The sequence below is a fragment of the Hyperolius riggenbachi genome, chromosome 8 (assembly GCF_040937935.1).
Source record: "Hyperolius riggenbachi isolate aHypRig1 chromosome 8, aHypRig1.pri, whole genome shotgun sequence".
NCBI lineage: Eukaryota > Metazoa > Chordata > Amphibia > Anura > Hyperoliidae > Hyperolius > Hyperolius riggenbachi.
The window spans coordinates 86273696-86297827 of NC_090653.1; the positions used below are offsets into that span (position 1 = coordinate 86273696).

The window sequence follows — 24132 nt, forward strand, 5'->3', positions numbered from 1 at the left end:
GAAAATGAAAAAAATGAATTAGGCCCCGTTCACATCACAAACGCGGACGGCCACGCATGCAAATCGCAACGCGTACGAACGCACGCCATCCGTGTTTGTGTGCGTTGCGTGGCTGATCCCATCACTGAAAAGTGAATGGGTCAGCCACGCGTTTTTACAAAAAAATGTGTGCAGCATGCGTTCCCGGACCGCACAGGTCCGGAACGCATGCAGTGTGAACATCAGACAGTGCACTCTATGCACTGTCTGATGTCGTGCGTGTCTGTCTCCTGCACGCGTTTCCAAAATGCGGCTGGAAACTGGTGCAGTGTAAACGGGGCCTTAAAATGAGAACAAAGGCATAATTGTAACTAGAATTGGTACAGTTTATACTCATACACGAGTTTATCTCATCATGCTACATGTCACTATGAGTACTCTCAAAATGTTGAATAGAAAATAGTAAACCATCATGGGAGTATTGGAGAGTGTTCAGGACACTCCCACTTCCAGTTTAGGTGAGTCTTGATGACATCATGGACTTAAAGTGAACCTCCGGACTAAAAATCTATTCAGCAGAACTGAAAAGGCTCAGGGTTTCTTTAACAGTTTCACAGCATCAGAACTTTGTTTTTCTTACCAAAGCATCATTTTTAGCTGCATTTTTACCTCCACCCTATCAAAGAAAACTGCCCGGGATTTTTATCCCTGATGCTGTGCAAAGCATGATGGGATTTCCTATGTTGTTATTCACGTTGCCTAGCAACTGGGAGGGATGATCAGCACACAGGACAGTTGGAACTGTGTCTCATTCTCCCGGTCACCTCCTTTCAACCAAAAAGATGGCTGCCCTTATGAAATCAAACATTTGCCTGTTCTTTTAAAACAGGGTGGGTAAGAGATTATATTACCTATCTATTTTAATTAACATAACTAATGTAACTTAATGACAGCATGTTTGTTTAGGCTGAAGTTCCTCTATAAGTCCATGTAGTATTCAGACCTTTTAATCTGTAAGTTTGAATACAAAAGTAGCTGTAGGCTTGTCTGCTGTCTGTCCTGTAGGGAGGTGAAATATCAGCGCAATCTTCATCTACCTATCATTCCATTCTTTATATGCAGATAAGAACTCACTGCTGTGTCATCTTGTCCCGTACGATGTCTTCATAGGAGCATTGGTTGGGTTTATGGGGTTTCCCATCTACAGCTAATATGGCTCGACTGGATCCAAATATCCTTTGTAAGGATTTTTCGCGTGCTTCCTAAAGCTTCTCCTCACTGACTGCGGTGGGGAAAAAGTTCCCCGACATCTGCAACACAAGGAAACATTACAGCAGAAGTCCAGATTTAGTTAAAGGTGCAATTATAATCATATGTATTAACATGATGTAAACAGGCAAAAATATATTGCAGTGAACGACCCCTTGAGGCTCCGGATGCCTGAAGAATTTTTTGTAACTGCATCACAGGTCCTACAACTTAACAGGATCTCATAACTTGGTCACTCCCCCCCCCCCCCCCCCCCCAAGTCCATCCTGGACCCATAGCCTTCTTTCATGCTGCCACTACCATTTGGAACTCCCTACCACGCTCAAGACAGCTCCAACCCTAGAGGTGTCTAAATCCAGATTAAAAAGCCAAGTAGTCTGTGCTACAGAAGAAATGGCGATGTGTTAGTTTTGTAGGAGAAAAGCACATACACTGCGTCAAATTCCTGCCGAAAGACAGTAGATTCAATCACTGTGTTTGAATCTGCTGTGAAATCGATACGCAAACGCTGACCGATCAAACGATTTCTGTCCAATATTGATCGATCTGTCCGCGCGGAAAATTTCGCTCGATCGCGAAAGGAGAGGGAAGGTTTTGGGTCGTATAGAGCCTTCCCGCTCCTCTCCTGGTCCCCTCGTTCCGGTGCTGGCTCGCCCGGTAGCAGTATTTGACTACATTAGTCAAATACTGCTTTACCAGCCGAAGGAGGCTTCAGAAGTCTTCAGGGAGCCCGAGTGCTCCTGAAGAAGGGCGGCCCTGTACTACACCTGCGCAAGCACACTCTCTTGCACGCTCACGCCTGTGCAGTATGGAGCCGCACGGCTCCCGAAGACTTCCAAATACCCTTTCGACGGGGGATTGAAATGGGAGGGAGCCAGCACAGGATAGAGGGCACAGAGAGAGGAGACAGAAGGCTCTATATGACCCAGAGCCTTCCCTCTCCTTAAGTATTTGCTTCATTTTTTTTGAAATGCGGTTCCCATTCACTTTAAAGGGAACCTAAACTGAAAAGGATATGGATTTTTCCTTTTTAAGAATAATACCAATTGCCCGACTCTCCTGCTGATCCTGTGTCTCTAATACTTTAAGCTACAGCCCCTCAACAAGCATGCAGATCAGGTGCTCTGACTGAAGTCAGACTGGATTAGCTGCATGCTTGTTTCAGGTGTGTGATTCAGTCACTACTGCAGCCACAGAGGTCAGCAGGACTGCCAGGCAACTGGTATTGTAAACGGTAACATCCATATCCCTATCAGTTTAGGTTCCCTTTAATGTTGTATATATAAATACAACACTAAATAATGACACAGGTGTTAGTCGTTGGGAAATAAGTGCTATTAATGAGAGCAACGTCTATCAGCTATGAGACAACATAAAGTGATAAACCAGCAGGAGCATGCTGAATGGTAATTGCTAGGTATATTAAACAAAAAGCCGTTTGTTCGTAAAATTTCAGTCTTTAATACAGATTTTTTTTTTATTTAACAATACTCTCATACAGAACCCTGTGCCCAATCATAAAAGCTATGCCTGATCCCTGCTATGAGCGCACACTACGTTATCAATGTCCTCGATGTGTCGCTCACCATACTTCCTTTTCCACACCTATCTTAATTCTTACGATAGATACGGTAGATATACGCACGCACGCACGAACGCACACACACACACACACACACACACACACACACACATTTTTTTCCTTTAAAACTGCAAAGTGGGGTGTGCGTAATTATTCAGCCCCCAGAGTAAATACCTTGTAGAACCAGCTGCCAGTCTTTTAGGATATGTCTCTACCAGCTTTGCACATCTAGAGGCTGAAATCCTTGCCCATTCTTCTTTGCAAAACAGCTCCAGCTCAGTCAGATTAGATGGACAGCGTTTGTGAACAGCAGTTTTCAGATCTTGCCACAGATTCTCGATTGGATTTTGATCTGGACTTCGACTGGGCCATTCTAACACATCAATATGTTTTGTTTTAAACCATTCCATTGTTGCACTGGCTTTATGTTTAGGGTCGTTGTCCTGATGGAAGGGGAACCTCCGCCCCAGTCTCATGTCTTTTGCAGACTCCAAGAGATTTTCTTCCAAGATTGCCCTGTATTTCTCTCCATCCATCCTCCCATAAGCTCTGACCAGCTTCCCTGTCCCTGCTGAAGAGAAGCACCCCCAGAGCATGATGCTGCCACCACCATATTTGACAGTGGGGCTGGTGTGTTCAGAGTGATGTGCAGTGTTAGTTTTCCGCCACACAGTGTTTTGCATTTTGACCAGAAAGTTCAGTTTTGGTCTCATCTGACCAGAGTACCTTCTTCCACGTTTGCTGTGTCCCCCACATGGCTTGTGGCAAACTGCAAACGGGACTTCTTATGCTTTTCTGTTAACAATGGCTTTCTTCTTGCCACTCTTCCATAAAGGCCAGGCAGTGCGTGACTAATAGTTGTCCTATGGACAGATTCCCCCACCTGAGCTGTAGATCTCTGCAGCTCATCCAGAGTCACCATGGGCCTCTTGATTGCATTTCTGATCAGCGCTCTCCTTGTTCAGCCTGTGAGTTTAGGTGGACGACCTTGTCTTGGTAGGTTTACAGTTGCGCCATACTCCTTCCATTTCTGAATGATCGCTTGAACAGTGCTCCGTGGTATGTTCAAGGCTTTGAAAATCTTTTTGTAGCCTAAGCCTGCTTTAAATTCCTCAATAACTTTATCCCTGACCTGTCTCTTGTGTTCTTTGGACTTCATGGTGTTGTTGCTCCCAATATTCTCTTAGACAACCTCTGAGGCCGTCACAGACCAGCTGTATTTGTACTGACATTAGATTACACACAGGCGCACTCTAGTCGTTAGCACTCATCAGGCAATGTCTATGGGCAACTGACTGCACTCAGACCAAAGGGGGCTGAATAATTACGCACACCCCACTTTGCAGTTATTTCTTTGTTAAAAAATGTTTGGAATCACGTATGATTTTCGTTCCACTTCTCACGTGTACACCACTTTGTATTGGTCTTTCACGTGGAATTTCAATACAATTGATTCATGTTTTTGGCAATAATAAGACAAAATGTGGAAAACTTCAAGGGGGCCGAACACTTATATATAAATTGGGTTTGGCTCATGGTCTGCACTGCCTGGTCCGCTGTCTGTAATATCTTGGAATATGGAATGACGGCAGCGGTAGGCGGAGATGTACAGAGCATACAGCTCCGCCTACCACTGCCGTCATTCCATCGCTAGCCAGTGATAGGTAATGCTGTATGATGTGCCCGGCCGCTCGCTCTAGATATATATATATATATATATATATATATATATAGATAGATAGATAGATAGATAGATAGATAGATAGATAGATAGATATTTATTTGTTTATTTATTTATATTTTTTTTGATTGTAGAACAGCAGCAATATTAAAATGGAGTGGATTACGGTTTAAAATAGCCAGGCTATAACAAATAGCCGCAGATGACATGGTGATTACAGGCATAGCCGTGACCTGCGCCCATATTATGCAGTCTGGGCCGTGAAAAGAAGGTGTAGTAGATAATTGCATGATCGGAATAGCCGCGCCAGAATTAACTTGCGCTGCTATCAGCGTGACTGCTTCCCGGAGTCGGTGTGCCCTTTATGTCTCCGCTAGCACTGTATCTGTGCTATGGCATTATTGTAATATGCGGGTGGAGCTACACAGGAGGGCGCAGCAGGATCTTGTGTGACCCAATCGGTGGTGTATCCGCCAGCTTCAAGCCTCATGTCTCGGTGCGTGTGACGGGTGGCGTAACATAGGCGGTGTAGTTAACAAAATGCTAGAAGACTAGCGCTGCTTAGTTATGTCCTTTAAAATGTAATGGTTTCAGTTGGATTGCTTCCTTCATATCAAACATGTACCACTAAAAGGATAGCACTACACAACATACAGAAAGAAGCCAGTGTTAGCAATAGACATAATGAAGTCCACGTGGATCGTGTATCAATACATTTCCAAATATATTTAAATGATCCTCATGATGCTGGCTGCTTGTACATCATGGATTTTCAAGATTTTTGATACTTAAAAAGAGAACCCGAGGTGGGATTTACTTATGCTAGTGGGGCACAGAGGCTGGTTGTGCACACTAACACCAGCCTCTGTTGCCCCATGGTGTGCCTCCAAGACCCCCCTGCGTGCCGTTATACCCCCCGCAGTGCTGGCAACACGCAGCGTGTCGCCAGCACAATGTTTACCTCTCGCCTGTGTGTTAGCGCCGCTCCCCCGCCTCCTCCGTATCGGCGCTACCCGCCCGCGTCACTTCCCTCCAATCAGCGGGAGGGAAGGGACGCGGGCGGGTAGCGCCGATACGGAGGAGGCGGGGGAGCGGCGCTAACAGACAGGCGAGAGGTAAACATTGTGCTGGCTACACGCTGCGTGTCGCCAGCACTGCGGGGGGTATAGCGGAGCACAGGGGGGTCTTGGAGGCACACCATGGGGCAACAGAGGCTGGTGTTAGTGTGCACAACCAGCCTCTGTGCCCCACTAGCATAAGTAAATCTCACCTCGGGTTCTCTTTAATAAAAGAGCTTATTTTTACTGAAGACGGTGCTGACTCATTGGAACTTCTATATTGGAAGACACCTGTAGTGCACAGGTGACTGGAGTCGAGAGCACGTCTGGATCATTTTCCTAGTCCTCCATTGGTGCTTGCCGCACACTGCTTTGGCTAAATGATCCTCAGGCCACAATATTCATCCATAAACCCACCACCACACCCGATGTGATCAGACTCACCGGATGGGAAGACATATAAAGCAGGTCTAATCGCACACTGGGACGATGCTTATGGCCGTCCCCCACCACACTGGCCGAGATGTCGATCAGATCATATGCGATATCCTCTTCAATATATCAGAGCACTTCTACTCCATTACTCATTATGAAACCTCGAGAAAGAATGAAAAGAAACCTTGAGAAAAAGAGTACCACAGTGTAAAACTATTAAAATAACATAAGATTGCACTCACAAGTTTCCCGCAGAATCAGCACATCAAGCTTTTTTATACGGGCTCTCCCCCGTGTGCTGGGCACTGGCTGGTTCCATCTCCACCCTTGATCAGCATGCTTACGATTGATGTGTGCGGGGATATGAACACTGCCTTGAGTGTCACACAGCTCTCATTTCCACACTGGAGAGGAGTGTTGATGCGGAATAGAAAGCTGTGTGATACACCGAGGCAGTGTTGGTATTCCCGCAAACGTGAATCGTAAGCGCGCCGATCGAATGTGGAGCGGTGGAGACTGAGCCAGCCGGTGCGCATCAAGCCTCTCAGATTGGCAGCTGACAGGCTGAGAATTCACCACCAGTCAGCTGCTCTCCTGCAACAGCCGGGTGCTAGTTAGTGCTCAGTACCGGCATTAGACGAGTGCCCCCCCCCCCCCCAATCTGATCGATGCCAGGGCCTGCAGTTCAGCGAGGTGGCAAGGGGACAATGACTCTATTGATTTCACTTTAACAGAAACCTAAACTGATGAAGACAAAAACGAGATTGACTTACTTGGGGCTTCAACCAGCCCCCTGCAGTCGCCATGTGCCCGCCCCGATACTTAACGGTCCCCTGCCACGGCTGGGTTTGGATCTTGCCAGTCTATGGCCACTCATCCTTGTACGTGCTCTTGTTGCCGGGAGCGTCCTGTGCAGGCGCAATAGAGATTTTCTCGTAGTGTGCCTGCACAGAATGCTGACGGGAGTGCCGAGGATGTGCATTGGCCAGGGCTGTGCAGGTGCAGTGGCCATCGAATGGCTCAGTTGGCAGAGTCAAAACAGGGCCACGGAGGAGGACCAGAGAATCCTTGAGTACCGGCGAGGGCACAGGATGACTGCAGGGGGCTGATAGAAGCCCCAGGTAAGTTTAACTTTCTTTTTTCCTGCATCAGCAACACTTTAAAGGAATCATCAGCCAAATATTTTAAAATGAGGTTTACTCACCTGGGGCTTTCTCCAGCCCCTTGCAGCCGACTGTCCCACACCGACCACTCCGCCTGATGTCCCGGGCTCCACGGACGGTGCAAGAGCTGACCGCGGGGTCGGCCTTACTGCGCCTGCGTGAACCGCCGCTTGCAATCAAGCCCACGTGGTCCGCAGCACACTGCGCAAAATTACTGCACCTGCCCAGTGCGCCGCGGACCATGTGGCCATGATTGACAGCGGCGCTTCACACAAAAAGGCAGACCACGGGCCTCCGCACCGTGCGGGGAACCCGGGACGGCGGCAGAGAGCGGAACAGTCAACGTGGGACAGTCGGCCGCAAGGGGCTGGAGAAAGCCCCAGGTAAGTTAACCTAATTTTTTACATTTTGGCTGACAACTCCTTTGTGTGCTATTTTCACAATTTATGGTGAAATGTTGGATCACAGGCACGGCATACACAGCTCACACATCGCAGCATACACAGCAATGCAGCATACACTCCCTCACATTTCCCAGTTGCACGTCACCTCCATCCTCCAGGTAGCAATAATAATAAAGGCAGTGCAGAGAGTCTAGTGTTGGTGACAGGTTGGGCCTTGGGCTTCATTTCCCTACCAGCATGACACAGCAATAGCAGAGGTCACGTGGCACTGCAGGTGCCATCCTCAGCGGTACACGAGTGGCCCGCGTGCGTCACAATAGCTGCCATGACGTCATACACCGCCTCGCGCAGACAGAGCGGCGACAGCGACGGAGACAGACGTGTAGCTTCTCTCTCTGCATCTCCGATAGCCAGGAACTCTCTCAGGCCCGACATACACCGGCAAGAAGCAGAATACATAGAGCGGCTGTCCTGATAGTAAAGACCCGGGGCTCCCCCTAGCGGCCGGTAGTACAAATGACACCATATAAGGTAAAATAGATGTAGCGTTCTGATGCTCGTTCTGGGCTGATAAATGATCAGGGGCGTAGCAATAGGGGTTGCAGAGGTAGCGACCGCATCGGGGCCCTTGGGCCAGAGGGGCCCGGAGGGCCCTCCCTCAACTACAGAATTAGCTCTCTATTGGTCCTGTGCTCATAATAATCACTTCTATAGATATTTTGAATAGTGGTAATCATTAACAAACTGTTCCCCATCCCCTTCTTGCACCTCTGACAATGTAGTTGCCATTGGCAGGATTTGGTGCGCCGTATCAATGGTTATGTATAGAGTGCTTGGGGGGGCCCCATTGTAAAACTTGCATCGGGGCCAACAGCTCCTTAGCTACGCCACTGTAAATGATGTAGACTGTAAAGAAAAACAAACAAAACAGAATTGCCCAAACAGCGTCTTTTCTAGGGCAGATCTTTGACCTGAATTGCTGCTTAGGGCACTTTAATGTTACCCTCGAAGAGGGCACACGGGATACCGCGAAAAGCCCCACCCCCTACGCGCGCTAATCCCCACCTCTAACATTCGTTAACCTCCCCCCCAAGGTCATATGCTTGTGCGCGGAGCGGGCTGAGTGCCTGGAGAGGAGAATGAAGTGAGCCCTTTTGCTGTGATGGGAGTGTGATGTGGGCAAGACCACCAGACAGGGGCGCCTCTAGGCATAGGCAGTACAGGCCATTGCCTGGAGTGCCATTCGTTCTGGGGGGCGCCATGTTACTGGATTAAGCCCCGCCCCCAAATTAAGTCCCACCCCTGGACTAAGCCCCACCCCATGGGTGTTCTATTACTTGCTTCTGCTGCATCTACTTAACGAAAGTTGCAGGCAGCTGCCACCTCTGTGCCTTGTGCATCCTTCTTTCCCCCTTTGTGCCTCCTTCTGTCCCTTTTGTGCCTCCTTCTGTCCCTTTTGTGCCTCCTTCTGTCTCCTTGTACCTCCTTCAATCCCTTGTGCCATGTCCTCTTTTGTGCCTCCTTCTGGCCCTCGTGCCTTCTCTGTGTACTTCCTTCTGTCCTCCTGTGCCTCCTTCTGGGTGAAGAAAGGTGGGAGAGGAGCCCTGCCTGTGTGTATTTTTGGGTAAAACGCTGCCCACATTACCTGTATTTTCTGGTGAAACGCTGCCTGCATTGTGTATTTTCTGGTGAAAAGATGCCGCATTTACATGTATTTTCTGGTGAAACGGTGCCGCAATAAGTGTAATTTCTGGTGAAATGCTGCTGCATTACCATTATTTTCTGGTGAAACGCTGCTGCATTATGATCATTTTCTGGTGAAAGGGTGCCACATTGCTAATATTTTCTGGTGAAACGCTGCCGAATTACGATTATTTTCTAGTTAAACGCTGCCGCATTACGAATATTTCCTGGTGAAACGCTGCCGCATTACGATTATTTTTTGGGGGGGCGCCATGAGGGCGGGGGGCACCACAGGTTTTCTCGCCTGGAGTGACAAAATGGCTAGAGGCACCCCTGCCACCAGAGCCCAGTCTCAGCATACACCGCACATCAGCATACTCAGCGCACGCTCCCTTACATTTCCCAGTTGCACGTCACCTCCACCCTCCAGGTAGCTGTGTCTGCAGCAATAATAAGGGCAGTGCAGAGTCTAGTGGTGGTGACAGGCTGGGACTAGGGCTTCATTTCCCTACCAGCATGTACACGAGAGGTCCGCGTGCGTCACAATAGCTGCTATGACGTCATAATGACATACATCGTCCTCACAGAGAGAGCAGCGGCGGAGACAGACGTGTGGCCTCTCTCTGTATCCCCAATAGCCAGGAGCTCTCAGGCCCGACATGCCCCGGCAGAAGCTCCAGGAACAAGCACTACAGAGAGCGGCAGTCCTGATAGTAGAGACCCGGAGCTCCCCCCAGCGGCCGGTAGTAGAAGTGACACTGTAAGGGAAAATAGATGCGATGTATGGAGATTTATGAGAGTCGGAACTCGTAGAGTTCTGAATGATGTTTATCCTTGGCTGACAAATGATATACTGCCGTGAAGGCCACTTAATAGCAATTATACATTAACCAATCAGCGTGTTTTCTAGGGCAGATCTTTGCCCTGAATTGCTGCTTAGGCCACCTCCTACCACACAGTAACTCTCTACTAAATATTTAACAGCCCCACCTAGTGTTTCCACCCCACCCTTTAGATTGTAAGCCTCTGGCAGGGTCCTCCTTTCCCTAGTGTAATCTACAGGATCATGTACTCCTGTCCTATGACAGCCTGTACTTGTATTACTGGGCCTACCTAACCAGCCTATATTGCATGATCATGTATTTTGTACAATTTGCATGTATAACTTTGTTCTATACATAGGGCCCAACCGTCCCGTTTTTGTCGGGACTGTCACGATTTTGGGGGGCTCTCCCGCTATCACGGTATGAGCCCCCCAAGTCCCGGGCAGCAGTGGGCAATGAGGGTGTAAAAAAAATGATCGAGGCGCCAGCCGCGGGTAAATGGGATGCGGGACGCGTGCATCCCATTACTACCTCCCTCCCTCCCTCGGAATCTGCCCCCCCCCTGTGTCTCCCCCCTGTTTGCAGAGTGCGCAGCTAAACGGAGTGGGCTGTCAGCTTACCGGTATCGATGGACGCATACCGACTCCGGCTTCAATCTGCTTCCTGTGACGTCACAGGAAGCAGGAAGCCAGATGGTGGTACGCGTCCAAGGATACCGGTAAGCTGACAGCCCGCTCCGCTTAGCTGCGCACTCTGCAAACAGGGGGGAGACACAGGAGGGGGCAGATTCCAAGGGAGGGAGGGAGGTAGTAATGGGATGCACGCGTCCCGCATCCCATTTACCCGCGGCTGGCGCCTCGATCATTTTTTTCTTGCATTGGCACCCTCTTCCTCACCCACCCACCCACGGACACCCTTAAAGTGACTCCGAGCTCAGACTAAAAATAAAATTTGAACTTACCCGGGGCTTTCTCCATCCCAGCCCTGGTCGGGACGTCCCACGCTGGCCTCCTGGCTCTTCTCTCGGCGGCTGTCCACATACCGCGGACAGGCCGGTCCCCCGGGCGACACTGGCTAGTGTCGGGCCTTCTCCTTCCTTATACGTCACGAATGACGTCACACGCCGGCCGCCGCGCATCATGACGGCGGCCGGCGTGACAGCACGCCGCATGCACGGTTTAATCGCACATGCGCCGTGCTGTCCACCGGCCGCCGTCATGACGCGCGGCGGCCGGCGTGTGACGTCATTCGTGACGTATAAGGAAGGAGAAGGCCCGACACTCGCCAGTGTCGCCCGGGGGACCGGCCTGTCCGCGCTATGCGGACAGCCGCCGGGAGAAGAGCCAGGAGGCCGGCGTGGGACGTCCCGACCAGGGCTGGGATGGAGAAAGCCCCGGGTAAGTTCAAATTTTATTTTTAGTCTGAGCTCGGAGTCCCTTTAAACGGACACCCTCCTCCTCATCATACATGGGGGAGATACAATTATTAGGGGATATTATTAATTGAAAAAAAAAATTCAATTTTTTTTATGGTAGGTGTGACGGGGGGTGTGGTTAGGGGTGTGGCCTACGTGTCCCGATTCCTAGATTTAAAATGTTGGGAGGTATGTTCTATATTGTATAACCTTGTTATGTCTTTCATCCTTGTATCGTTGTATATATTTATTGTCCAGCGAAGCGTAATATGTTGGCGCTTTATAAATACAATAAATAATAATAATGTTTCCTTCCAAAAGGGTGCAGGGGATACCGAGAAAGCCCCATCCCTATGCGCGTTAAGCCCCACCTCTAACATGTGTTAAGCTCCGCCCCACAGTCATAAGCTTGTCCGCGCGCAGCGAGCTGGGAGCCTGGAGAATGGGAAGTCCGGATCTTTTCAATGATTCGGATGATTCGAATCGGATTATTGAAAAGATCTGGATCTTTGAACCGAATCTTATAATCATTTTACTAGGGAAACATTCTGGGGGTGAAATGACTAGCAGGACAGGACTTTCCCTGCAGTGAACAGAGAAGGGGAGGGGGGGTGGACAGAGAAGGGAGGAGGTGGGGAAGAGGGGTGAGCAGAGAGCAGAAATGTTTTTTTGCACACATTACCCACATGTTGCAATCATATGCTTTAAAAATATTTCACCTATATATTCATCTGTATACTCTGAATGCAAACGTCTCACAGTGAAAGAAAACATTCCCCTTTTCTCACCTGAACACGCATCATATATTTAGGGAGAAGTGAAGTGCAGCTGTTTCGAGCCGAGTGCAGGAGGATCATATTGCACTGCAATCACAGTGCCTGCCCTGTCATTGTAGCCCAGCATGCTGTCTGCAGAGTTACTGAGCTGTGCTTCTGAGCCAAAAGTTTCCCATTTGTTCACTATGCAGCACTACGGAACAGACAGCCTAAAATTAGCAGCACATTGCAGCCAGTAGGTGTGCTCTACACATATCTGGCAGTGGCACCCATGTCCCCTCTCTCATCTACCTGTCCCTGCAAGGCTGGCTCCCCTCCAACTGAGCGATCCATCACTGCTCTGCTTCTAGGACCCCCCTGCCCGCTGAGAGGGGGCGTGCCGCTCCTGGCTCCACCCCCTTTGTGAACCAAATCGTTCCTTTTGATGATCCGGATGATTCAACTCACAAAAAAGACCCGGATCAAAGATCCGAATCGTTCATGATCCGTACAACCAGGGCTGTGGAGTCGGAGTTGGAGTCAGAGTCGAGGAGTCGGAGTAATTTTGGTCACCCGGAGTCGGAGCTGGAGTCGTTTATTTCATAAACTGAGGAGTCGGAGTCGGATGATTTTTGTACAAAATCCACAGCACTGAAGTAGTAGACTAAGGAGTCTGAGCCATTTTGGGTACCCGGAGTTTCATAAACTGAGGAGTCGGAAGATTTTTGTACCGACTCCACAGCTCTGCGTACAACACTAAGACACTAAACCCTTTCTCTGTGATGGAGTGTGATGTGCGCAATGCCAGAGCCCACAGCCCAGCAGTACACCGCACATCAGCGTACACAGCGCAGCTCACACGGCACACGCTCCCTCACATTTCCCAGTTGCAGGTCACCTCCATCCTCCAGGTAGCTGTGTCTGCAGCAATAATAAAGGCAGTGCAGAGTGGCTACTGGTGGTGACAGGCTGGGACTAGGGCTGTATTTCCCTATCAGCATGGCTCAGCAATAGCAGTGGTCATGTGTCACTGCCATCCTCAGCGGTACACGAGCGGCCCATGTGCGTCACAATACATCCTTCCTGCAGACAGCCCGACCTCACAGATGGAGCGGGCGGAGACAGACGCGCGGCCTCTCTCTGTATCCGCGATAGCCCGACACGCACCGGCAGCAGCTCCAGGAACACGCAGTTATAGAGAGCGGCTGTCCTAATAGTAAAGACCCGGAGCTCCCCCTAGCGGCCGGTAGTAAAAATTACACCGTAAGATAGAATGACTGCCATTCTGGGCTGATAAATTATAAAAAAAAAAAATAAATAACTGCCATGAATGCCACTTGGTAGCAATTATACATTAACCAATCAGCGTCGTTTCTAGGGCAGATCTTTGCCCTGAATTGCTGCTTAGGGCGCTATAATGTTCTCCTCCGAAAGGGCGCACGGGCTGCTGCGATAAGCCCCACCCCTACACGCACTAAGCCCCGCCTCAACAGTCATATGCTTGTGTGCAGCTGGCTGGGAACCTGGAAAGGTGAATTAATTCATCCCTCCACTTTGCTCTGTATTGGGGGAGGGGGGCTCTATTTTCACATATACAGGGCTTTATGGTGACCTATATGGGGTGCTTGGATGGGGAATTTGGGCACCGCCAGACATCCATTCAAATATCGGCATTGAGGGAAAATGTGGGCACCCTTTAAATATCTGGCACTGGGACTCCCCGCAATGCTAATGTTTTTTTTTCCTGCAATTGTTAAATGGTTAAGATTAGCCATCGGGGGATGGGTGGCTATGATAAGCAGAAGGGGGTGGGAGATTTAAAAAAAGTAATGTTAAAATTGCTGTGCTCAGGCAGCGCTACTTATGCCAATTGCATATTATCGTAGCCTGCGTTATCTAAGTAAAGTGAATGCTGCTAGTGTGACATGTGCTATTACCCAACTGCTGTAAGGACCCCGTTACACCAGTGATCATTTTTATAGGTTGTTTTTGTTTTGTTTAAAAACAAAAAAAACATGCTTCCTTTGACTTTATTGCAGCAATCAAAATTTTGTTTAAAAAAAATTACAATCTCAGCTATTTTACAGCGATTTTAATGCAAGTCAATTGAAGCATTTTTTTTTTAAAGGAAAATGACCCACAAAACTCTCTCCAGTGTGACAGGGCCCTTAGTAATGATAGAATTCCCATGCACTTTATACACATGGCTTTTTTACCTCTGTTTAGTGAATATGCCCCAATGTGCTCACTTGTTGCTTATTTGTCTATATCTTTTAATGGCCCAGTGCAAGTGTGTGAAGGGGGGGAACCAAATCAAGTTTCTCTCAGGGTGTTGTGAAGGCCGGCCCTGGTCTTTTCTGACCAGCTTGGTGTCCCAAAGAACACCCCTCTGATGCCTCTTCCTCAAATGTCCCTGAGGCCACCGGCACACTACAAATCCGAGTCTCGATTTCGATTTGCAATCACATGTAGTGTGCAAGAGGCCTGAGTCTCCTTAGGCTACATCCACAGTGGGGTGATGCAGTGCGACTTTACAGACACGTTGTACTGCAGAAAGTCGCACTGCAATGAGGGCTGCACGATTTTAGAAAAAAATGTAAATTACGATTTTCCTCTCAAAAATTGTGATGGATTTTTCAACAATTTTCTTTAAACGAAGCTTTAGCACTAAATTCACAATGCCCCCAGTATAGTTTAGCCAGGTAGGTGCCTCCGGTATAGGTAGCTGGTATAGTTGCCCACAGTATAGGTTAGCTAGGTAGGTGCCTCAAGTATAGGTAGCCAGTATAGTTTCCCCAGTATAGGTTAGCTAAGTAGGTGTATCCAGTATAGTTGCCCCTGGTTAAGGTTAGCTAAGTAGGTACCACCAATATAGTTGCCCCATAGTTTAGCTAGGTAGGTGCCTCCAGTATAGGTAGCCAGATTATCTAGTTATATGCCGTTTTAAGTTGTCTCCTAGCTCATAGACTGCGCTCACATTAATAGGCCTTACTTTTCAACGGATATTACCAGTCTATTATTTAAAGGGAACCTAAACTGAAAAGGATATGGATTTTTCCTTTTTAAAAATAATACCAGTTGTCTGACTCTCCTGCTGATCCTGTGCCTCTAATACTTTAAGCTACAGCCCCTCAACAAGCATGCAGATCAGGTACTCTGACTGAAGTCAGACTGGATTAGCTGCATGCTTGTTTCAGGTGTGTGATTCAGCAACTACTGCAGCCACAGAGGTCAGCAGGACTGCCAGGCAACTGGTATTGTTTAAACGGTAACATCCATATCCCTCTCGGTTTAGGTTCCCTTTAATGTTGTATATATAATTACAACACTAAATAATGACACAGGTGTTAGTCGTTGGGAAATAAGTGTTATTAATGAGAGCAAAGTCTATCAGCTATGAGACAACATAAAGTGATAAACCAGCAGGAACATGCTGAATTGTAATTGGTAGGTATATTCAAAAAAAGCCGTTTGCTCGTAAAATATCAGTCTTTAAAGGGAAGGTTCAGGGACTATCCGAAAAAAATAAAAATCCCCATCCACTTACCTGGGGCTTCCTCCAGCCCGTGGCAGGCAGGAGGTGCCCCCGGCGCCGCTCCGCAGGCTCCCGGTGATCTCCAGTGGCGCGCCCGACCTGGCCAGGCCGGCGGCCAGGTCGGGCTCTTCTGCGCTCCAAGGCCCGGCACTTCTGCGTCCCACGCCGGCGCGCTGACGTCATCGGACGTCCTCCGGGCTGTACTGGCCGCCGGCCTGGCCAGGTCGGGCGCTCCACCGGAGACCACCGGGAGCCTGCGGAGCGGCGCCGAGGGCACCTCCTGCCTGCCACGGGCTGGAGGAAGCCCCAGGTAAGTGGATGGGGATTTTTATTTTTTTCGGATAGTCCCTGAACCTTCCCTTTAATACAGATTATTTTTTTAAAGGAATACTGTAGGGGTGGTCGGGGGAAAATGAGTTGAACTTACCCGGGACTTCTAATAGCCCCTCGCAGACATCCTGTGCCCGCGCAGCCACTCATCGATGCTCTGGCCCCGCCTCCGGTTCACTTCTGGAATTTCAGACTTTCAAGTCTGAAAACCACTGCGCCTGTGTTGCCGTGTCCTCGCTCTCGCTAACATCACCAGGAGCGTACTGCGCAGGCCCAGTATGGTCTGTGCCTGAGCAGTACACTCCTGGTGACATCAGTGGGAGCGAGGACACAGCAACACAGGTGCAGTGGTTTTCAGACTTTAAAGTCTGAAATTCCAGGAGTGAACCGGAGGCAGGGCCGGAGCATCGGTGAGTGGCTGCGCGGGCGCAGGAGGTCTGCGGGGGACCATTAGAAGTCCCAGGTAAGTTCAACTAATTTTCCCCCAACCCCCCTACAGTATTCCTTTAAATTTAACAATACTCTCATACAGAACCCTGTGCTCAATCATATAAGCTATGCCTGATCCCTGCTATGAGCGCACACTACGTTATCAATGTCCTCGATGTGTCGCTCACCATACTTCCTTTCCCATACCTATCTTAATTCTAAAGATAGATAGAGATATAGAGATATATATATTTATTAGTTGTAGAACAGCAGCAATATTAAAATGAGGTGAATTGCGGTTCAAAATAGCCAGGCTAATCAGGGCCAAAAGCATTACAGGAATGAGAGGATGTTTGGGGCATACTACAGGAAGCTATATAAAATAGAAGAAGACCCCGGGGGGAGTAGGGGGAGAATGGAGGACTATGTGGCAGCCTCGGGCATGGGAAGATTGGACCCAAGTGTGAGCAATAAATTAGAGGAAATGATCACAGGAGAGGAGTTAATAGGGGCGTTGGGGCAAATGTCAGGGGGAAAGGCGCCAGGACCTGATGGATTCTCACTAGAATATTTCAAAACATTTAAGGATATACTAGAACCCTTCTGGTTGCGGGCACTGAATTCAATAAGTGTAAAAGATAGCAAGAAAGGACAATTTGGACAGGAATCCCTAATGTCGCACATAACAGTCCTCCTGAAAGAGGGGAAAAGACCCTACATCATGTTCAGGATATAGACCCATATCATTATTGAACATAGATTTAAAAGTGTTCGCAAAAATTATGGCAAATAGATTGTCACCTAGTATGAGAGATTTGATCCATTATGATCAGGTGGGGTTTGTACAGGGGAGGGAAGCAAGAGATAATGTGCTGAGATCCATAAATATAATTCAGTGGATGGAATCCTCATCTGGCCCTGCTTTATTACTATCTACAGATGCTGAGAAAGCGTTCGACAGGGTCAGATGGGGATTCATTGAAGTGGTACTGAGACAGATCGGGTTAGGGGAGAATATGCGGTCATGGATATTGGCAATGTATAAGAGCCCCGTGGCGAGGATTAAGGTCAACGGGATGTTATCCCAGCCGGTTGAGATCGCAAACAGGACCCGCCAGGGATGCCCGTTATCCCCCCTGATATTTGCCCTTACGCTGGAACCCTTCCTGAGAACGATACGAGAAAACATAGATATTTCGGGTATCAAAATAGGATCAACAGAGCAGAAGGTGGCCGCATATGCGGATGACCTTTTGTTCTATCTTTCAAAACCAAGATTAGCATTACCCAACCTCTTTAAGGCCTTTGAGGAATATGGGAGACTATCAAATCTAAAAATAAACTGGGAGAAATGTGAAGCACTGGCGATAGGAATAGAAAAAGAGGAAATGTGGAGTCTGGGAAAAAAATTCCCCTTTAAGTGGCAACAGGAATCATTAAAATATTTGGGTATTAAGTTGGCAACAAATAGATCAGAAATGGTAAAGTTAAATTATATGCCACTCCTGAGTGCTTTTAAGAGGGATTTGGAAAAATGGGGTAAATTGAAACTTTCTTGGTTTGGTCGGATCAATGTATTAAAGATGAATATCATGCCGAGGCTGCTATATGTCTTCCAGGCTCTCCCTCTCCCAAAGGGATTTTTGAATGGGGTCCGTAGAGCTTTCCTGGGCTTTATTTGGCAATCAAGGAAGGCAAGGATAAAATTTGCGCTGCTGACCCAAACAAAGGACAGGGGGGGCCTAGCAGTGCCGGACCCGCACAGGTATTATAAAGCAGCTGTTCTCACGAGAATAGTGGATTGGTGTAGAAACGGAGAACAAAAACAATGGGTTTTACTTGAGAGAGAGTTATTTGGGGGGGTTCTGGAAGCTGCGCCATGGTTGCCGTACATCCCAAAGTGTCGTTCTGCGGCGGGAACCTTAATTGAACATACATTAAAAATATTAGATAGAACCCGCAAATTAAGGGATATCTCACCCAGACCCACTCCACTGATGCCTATATTGGGAAACCAAAAATTTCAGTGGGGATGCGTAGAGGAAAATTACAGCCAGTGGAGGAAGGGTGGGGAATTGAGGATTCAAACGTTAATAACACAACAAATATGGAGGAACGAAGGGGAGGTAGCTTCACACCTGGGCATTGAGAGGGTAGATGCTTGGAGTCTGAATCAATTTAGACACTTCGTACGGACTCTGGGGAATAAAGGAGAGCTCTCTAGAGATTTAACACAATTCGAAAGAATGTGTGTGGGAAAGGGGCAAACAAAGGGGACGTTGGCAAGAGTTTACAAATGTTTAGGGGAAGATTTGGACCACTCTCAGAGATATAGGAATATATTGGAGAGAGACATGGGCAGAGAGCTGACTCAACCCCAATGGAGTAGGATTATTAAAATGTGTCATACGGCATCAATATCCACCAGGATCCAAGAATCCGGATATAAAATAGCTATAAGGTGGTACCAAACACCGGATAAGCTAAATAAGATCTGGGGAACAGACCCAACCTGTTGGAGATGTGGACAGGAAAGGGGAGATTTGTTACACATCATGTGGAGTTGTGGAGGCTTGACTCTTTTCTGGGACGCAATAAAACAGATATTGTTGAAAGTGGCAGATATACCTATTTCTGAGGACCCTGGAATTTACTTATTACATCTTAATACAAAAAGGCTGAAAAACTATAGAGGTTCCGTGGGAATGCATGTAATAAATGCAGCTAGGATGGTGATCTGCAGGAAATGGAAAACGCAGGTGGCCCCCTCACTAGAGGAATTGATAGAAGAAATAAATTACACTCAAAAAATGGAAGAATTAACTAGCATAATATATGGAAGAGAGGAGGGAAATTGGGATAGATGGGAGGTTTTCAAAAACTCAGAGGAATATGGTGAAGTAAGAGAGAAGTTTGGAGGAGGGGCAACTGGATGAAGGGCATATGGACGGGGAAGAGTAGAAAGGGAGGAGTATTGAATAGAAAAGACATAGAGAGAGCCATAGGAGGTGGTCATGGGGAACAGGGATGGATGGACAACATATTGTCACAGGGTGGATGCTCTTTGGCATCGGGTACGTCTCTTCTATATCTTCCTTTGTGTCTATCCTCTTCTCTCCCTTTGTGAGCGGTGCCTCCCCACCCCCCCCCCCCCCTCCTGGTAGTGGGAGGTAAGGAAGGAGAATGGTAGGATAGGAGAGTGGGACTTTAGTCCCCCTCCTAGCGAGACAAAAAGGGGGACAGTGGAGGAGGGTCAGGCTCGGAGGAGATCCGGGTGGGGGGACTGGAGGGGGAGGAGGGAGGGAGGGACAGAGGTTTATGTAGGGGGATTGTTGGGGGGATATAGCAACATTGGACTAGGACTTTTTGGGGTGGGTTTCTGTTATTTATGTATCTATATGTGTCGGATATTTTATTGGTGAATAATTTTGATAAATAAAGAATATATAAAAAAAAACAAAATAGCCAGGCTATAACAAATAGCCACAGATGACATGGTGATTACAGGCATAGCCGTGACCTGCGCCCATATTATGCAGTCTGGGCCGTGAAAAGAAGGCGTAGTAGATAATTGCATGATCGGAATAGCCGCGCCTGAATTAACTTACGCTGCTATTAGCGTGACAGCTTCAAGCCTCATGTCTCCGTGCGTGTGACGGGTGGCGTAACATAGGTGGTGTAGTTAACAAAATGCTAGAAGACTAGCGCTGCTTAGTTCTGTCCTTTAAAATGTAATGGTTTCAGTTGGATTGCTTCCTTCATATCAAACATGTACCACTAAAAGGATAGCACTACACAACATACAGAAAGAAGCCAGTGTTAGCAAGAGACACAATGAAGTCCACGTGGATCGTGTATCAATACATTTCCAAACATGTTTAAATGATCCTCATGATGCTGGCTGCTTGTACATCATGGATTTTCAAGATTTTTGATACTTAAAGAGAACCCGAGGTGGGATTTACTTATGCTAGTGGGGCACAGAGGCTGGTTGTGCACACTAACACCAGCCTCTGTTGCCCCATGGTGTACCTCCAAGACCCCCCTGCGTGCCGCTATACCCCCCGCAGTGCTGGCAACACGCAGCGTGTCGCCATCACAATGTTTACCTCTCGCCTTTCTGTTAGCGCCGCTCCCCCGCCTCCTCCGTATCGGCGCTACCCGCCCGCGTCACTTCCCTCCAATCAGCGGGAGGGAAGGGACGCGGGCAGGTAGCGCCGATACAGAGGAGGCGGGGGAGCGGTGCTAACAGACAGGCGAGAGGTAAACATTGTGCTGGCGACACGCTGCGTGTCGCCAGCCCTGCGGGGGGTATAGCGGAGCACAGGGGGGTCTTGGAGGCACACCATGGGGCAACAGAGGCTGGTGTTAGTGTGCACAACCAGCCTCTGTGCCCCACTAGCATAAGTAAATCCCACCTCGGGTTCTCTTTAATAAAAGAGCTTATTTTTACTGAAGACGGTGCTGACTCATTGGAACTTCTATATTGGAAGACACCTGTAGTGCACAGGTGACTGGAGTCGAGAGCACGTCTGGATCATTTTCCTAGTCCTCCATTGGTGCTTGCCACACACTGCTTTGGCTAAATGATCCTCAGGCCACAATATTCATCCATAAACCTACCACCACACCCGATGTGATCAGACTCACCGGATGGGAAGACATATAAAGCAGGTCTAATCGCACACTGGGACGATGCTTATGGCCGTCCCCCACCACACTGGCCGAGATGTCGATCAGATCATATGAGATATCCTCTTCAATATATCAGAGCACTTCTACTCCATTACTCATTATGAAACCTCGAGAAAGAATGAAAAGAAACCTTGAGAAAAAGAGTACCACAGTGTAAAACTATTAAAATAACATAAGATTGCACTCACAAGTTTCCCGCAGAATCAGCACATCAAGCTTTTTTATACGGGCTCTCCCCCGTGTGCTGGGCACTGGCTGGTTCCATCTCCACCCTTGATCAGCATGCTTACGATTGATGTGTGCGGGGATATGAACACTGCCTCGAGTGTCACACAGCTCTCATTTCCACACTGGAGAGGAGTGTAGATGCGGAATAGAAAGCTGTGTGATACACCGAGGCAGTGTTGGTATTCCCGCAAACGTGAATCGTAAGCGCGCCAATCGAGTGTGGAGCGGTGGAGACTGAGCCAGCCGATGCGCAACAAGCCTCTCAGATTGGCAGCTGACAGGCTGTGAATTCACCACCAGTCAGCTGCTCTCCTGCAACAGCCGGGTGCTAGTTAGTGCTCAGTACCGGCATTAGACGAGTGCCCCCCCCCCCCAATCTGATCGATGCCAGGGCCTGCAGTTCAGCGAGCTGGCAAGGGGACAATGACTCTATTGATTTCACTTTAACAGAAACCTAAACTGATGAAGACAAAAACGAGATTGACTTACTTGGGGCTTCAACCAGCCCCCTGCAGTCACCATGTGCCCGCCCCAATACTTAACGGTCCCCTGCCACGGCTGGGTTTGCATCTTGCCAGTCTATGGCCACTCATCCTTGTACGTGCTCTTGTTGCCGGGAGCGTCCTGTGCAGGCGCAATAGAGATTTCCTCGTACTGTGCCTGCACAGAATGCTGACGGGAGTGCCGAGGATGTGCATTGGCCAGGGCTGCGCAGGTGCAGTGGCCATCGAATGGCTCAGTTGGCAGAGTCAAAACAGGGCCACGGAGAAGGACCAGAGAATCCTTGAGTACCGGCGAGGGCACAGGATGACTGCAGGGGGCTGATAGAAGCCCCGGGTAAGTTTAACTTTCTTTTTTCCTGCATCAGCAACACTTTAAAGGAATCATCAGCCAAATATTTTAAAATGAGGTTTACTCACCTGGGGCTTTCTCCAGCCCCTTGCAGCCGACTGTCCCACACCGACCACTCCGCCTGATGTCCCGGGCTCCACGGACGGTGCAAGAGCTGACCGCGGGGTCGGCCTTACTGCGCCTGCGTGAACCGCCGCTTGCAAACGAAGCCCACGTGGTCCGCAGCACACTGCGCAAAATTACTGCACCTGCCCAGTGCGCCGCGGACCATGTGGCCATGATTGACAGCGGCGCTTCACACAAAAAGGCAGACCGCGGGCCTCCGCACCGTGCGGAGAACCCGGGACGGCGGCAGAGAGCGGAACGTTCAACATGGGACAGTCGGCTGCAAGGGGCTGGAGAAAGCCCCAGGTAAGTTAACCTAATTTTTTACATTTTGGCTGACAACTCCTTTGTGTGCTATTTTCACAATTTATGGTGAAATGTTGGATCACAGGCACGGCATACACAGCTCACACATCGCAGCATACACAGCAATGCAGCATACACTCCCTCACATTTCCCAGTTGCACGTCACCTCCATCCTCCAGGTAGCAATAATAATAAAGGCAGTGCAGAGAGTCTAGTGTTGGTGACAGGTTGGGCCTTGGGCTTCATTTCCCTACCAGCATGACACAGCAATAGCAGAGGTCACGTGGCACTGCAGGTGCCATCCTCAGCGGTACACGAGTGGCCCGCGTGAGTCACAATAGCTGCCATGACGTCATACACCGCCCCGCGCAGACAGAGCGGCGACAGCGACGGAGACAGACGTGTAGCTTCTCTCTCTGCATCTCCGATAGCCAGGAACTCTCTCAGGCTCGACATACACCGGCAAGAAGCAGAATACATAGAGCGGCTGTCCTGATAGTAAAGACCCGAGGCTCCCCCTAGCGGCCGGTAGTACAAATGACACCATATAAGGTAAAATAGATGTAGAGTTCTGATGCTCGTTCTGGGCTGATAAATGATGTAGACTGTAAAGAAAAACAAACAAAACAGAATTGCCCAAACACCATCTTTTCTAGGGGAGATCTTTGCCCTGAATTGCTGCTTAGGGCACTTTAATGTTACCCTCGAAGAGGGCACACGGGATACCGCGAAAAGCCCCATCCCCTACGCGCGCTAATCCCCACCTCTAACATTCGTTAACCTCCCCCTCCCCCCCCCTAAGGTCATATGCTTGTGCGCGGAGCGGGCTGAGAGCCTGGAGAGGAGAATGAAGTGAGCCCTTTTGCTGTGATGGGAGTGTGATGTGGGCAAGACCACCAGAGCCCAGTCTCAGCATACACCGCACATCAGCATACACAGCGCACGCTCCCTCACATTTCCCAGTTGCACGTCACCTCCACCCTCCAGGTAGCTGTGTCTGCAGCAATAATAAGGGCAGTGCAGAGTCTAGTGGTGGTGACAGGCTGGGACTAGGGATTCATTTCCCTACCAGCATGGCACAGCAATAGCAGAGGTCACGTGGCACTGCAGGTGCCATCCTCAGCGGTACACGAGAGGTCCGCGTGCGTCACAATAGCTGCTATGACGTCATAATGACACACCGTCCTCGCAGAGAGAGCAGCGACGGAGACAGACGTGTGGCATCTCTCTGTATCCCCGATAGCCAGGAGCTCTCAGGCCCGTCATGCCGCGGCAGAAGCTCCAGGAACAAGCACTACAGAGAGCGTCAGTCCTGATAGTAGAGACCCGGAGCTCCCCCTAGCGGCCGGTAGTAGAAGTGACACTGTAAGGGAAAATAGATGCGATGTATGGAGATTTATGAGAG

The 24132-nt window shown here is 48.9% G+C and overlaps 1 protein-coding gene across 12 annotated transcripts in view; it reads right to left on the reverse strand.

The window, feature by feature from the left end:
• LOC137529006 (tetratricopeptide repeat protein 16-like) overlaps window positions 1-24132 on the reverse strand; it is a 417560-nt gene that overhangs the window by 169911 nt on the left and 223517 nt on the right. For 2 of the 12 annotated variants that reach the window (XR_011023547.1, XR_011023553.1), the window contains exons 1-3: window positions 7805-8006; window positions 6014-6165; window positions 1114-1289 (exon numbers count right to left, since the gene is read on the reverse strand). The exons of 3 other annotated variants lie outside the window; for them this stretch is intronic. The gene's annotated coding sequence lies outside the window, so the exon portion shown is untranslated. Of the gene's footprint in view, window positions 1-1076; window positions 1290-6013; window positions 6166-7804; window positions 8007-21191; window positions 21344-22873; window positions 23058-23796; window positions 24005-24132 lie in introns of those variants that run through there. 7 more of the 12 variants (XR_011023551.1, XR_011023549.1, XR_011023548.1 and 4 more) reach the window with 7 other exon arrangements.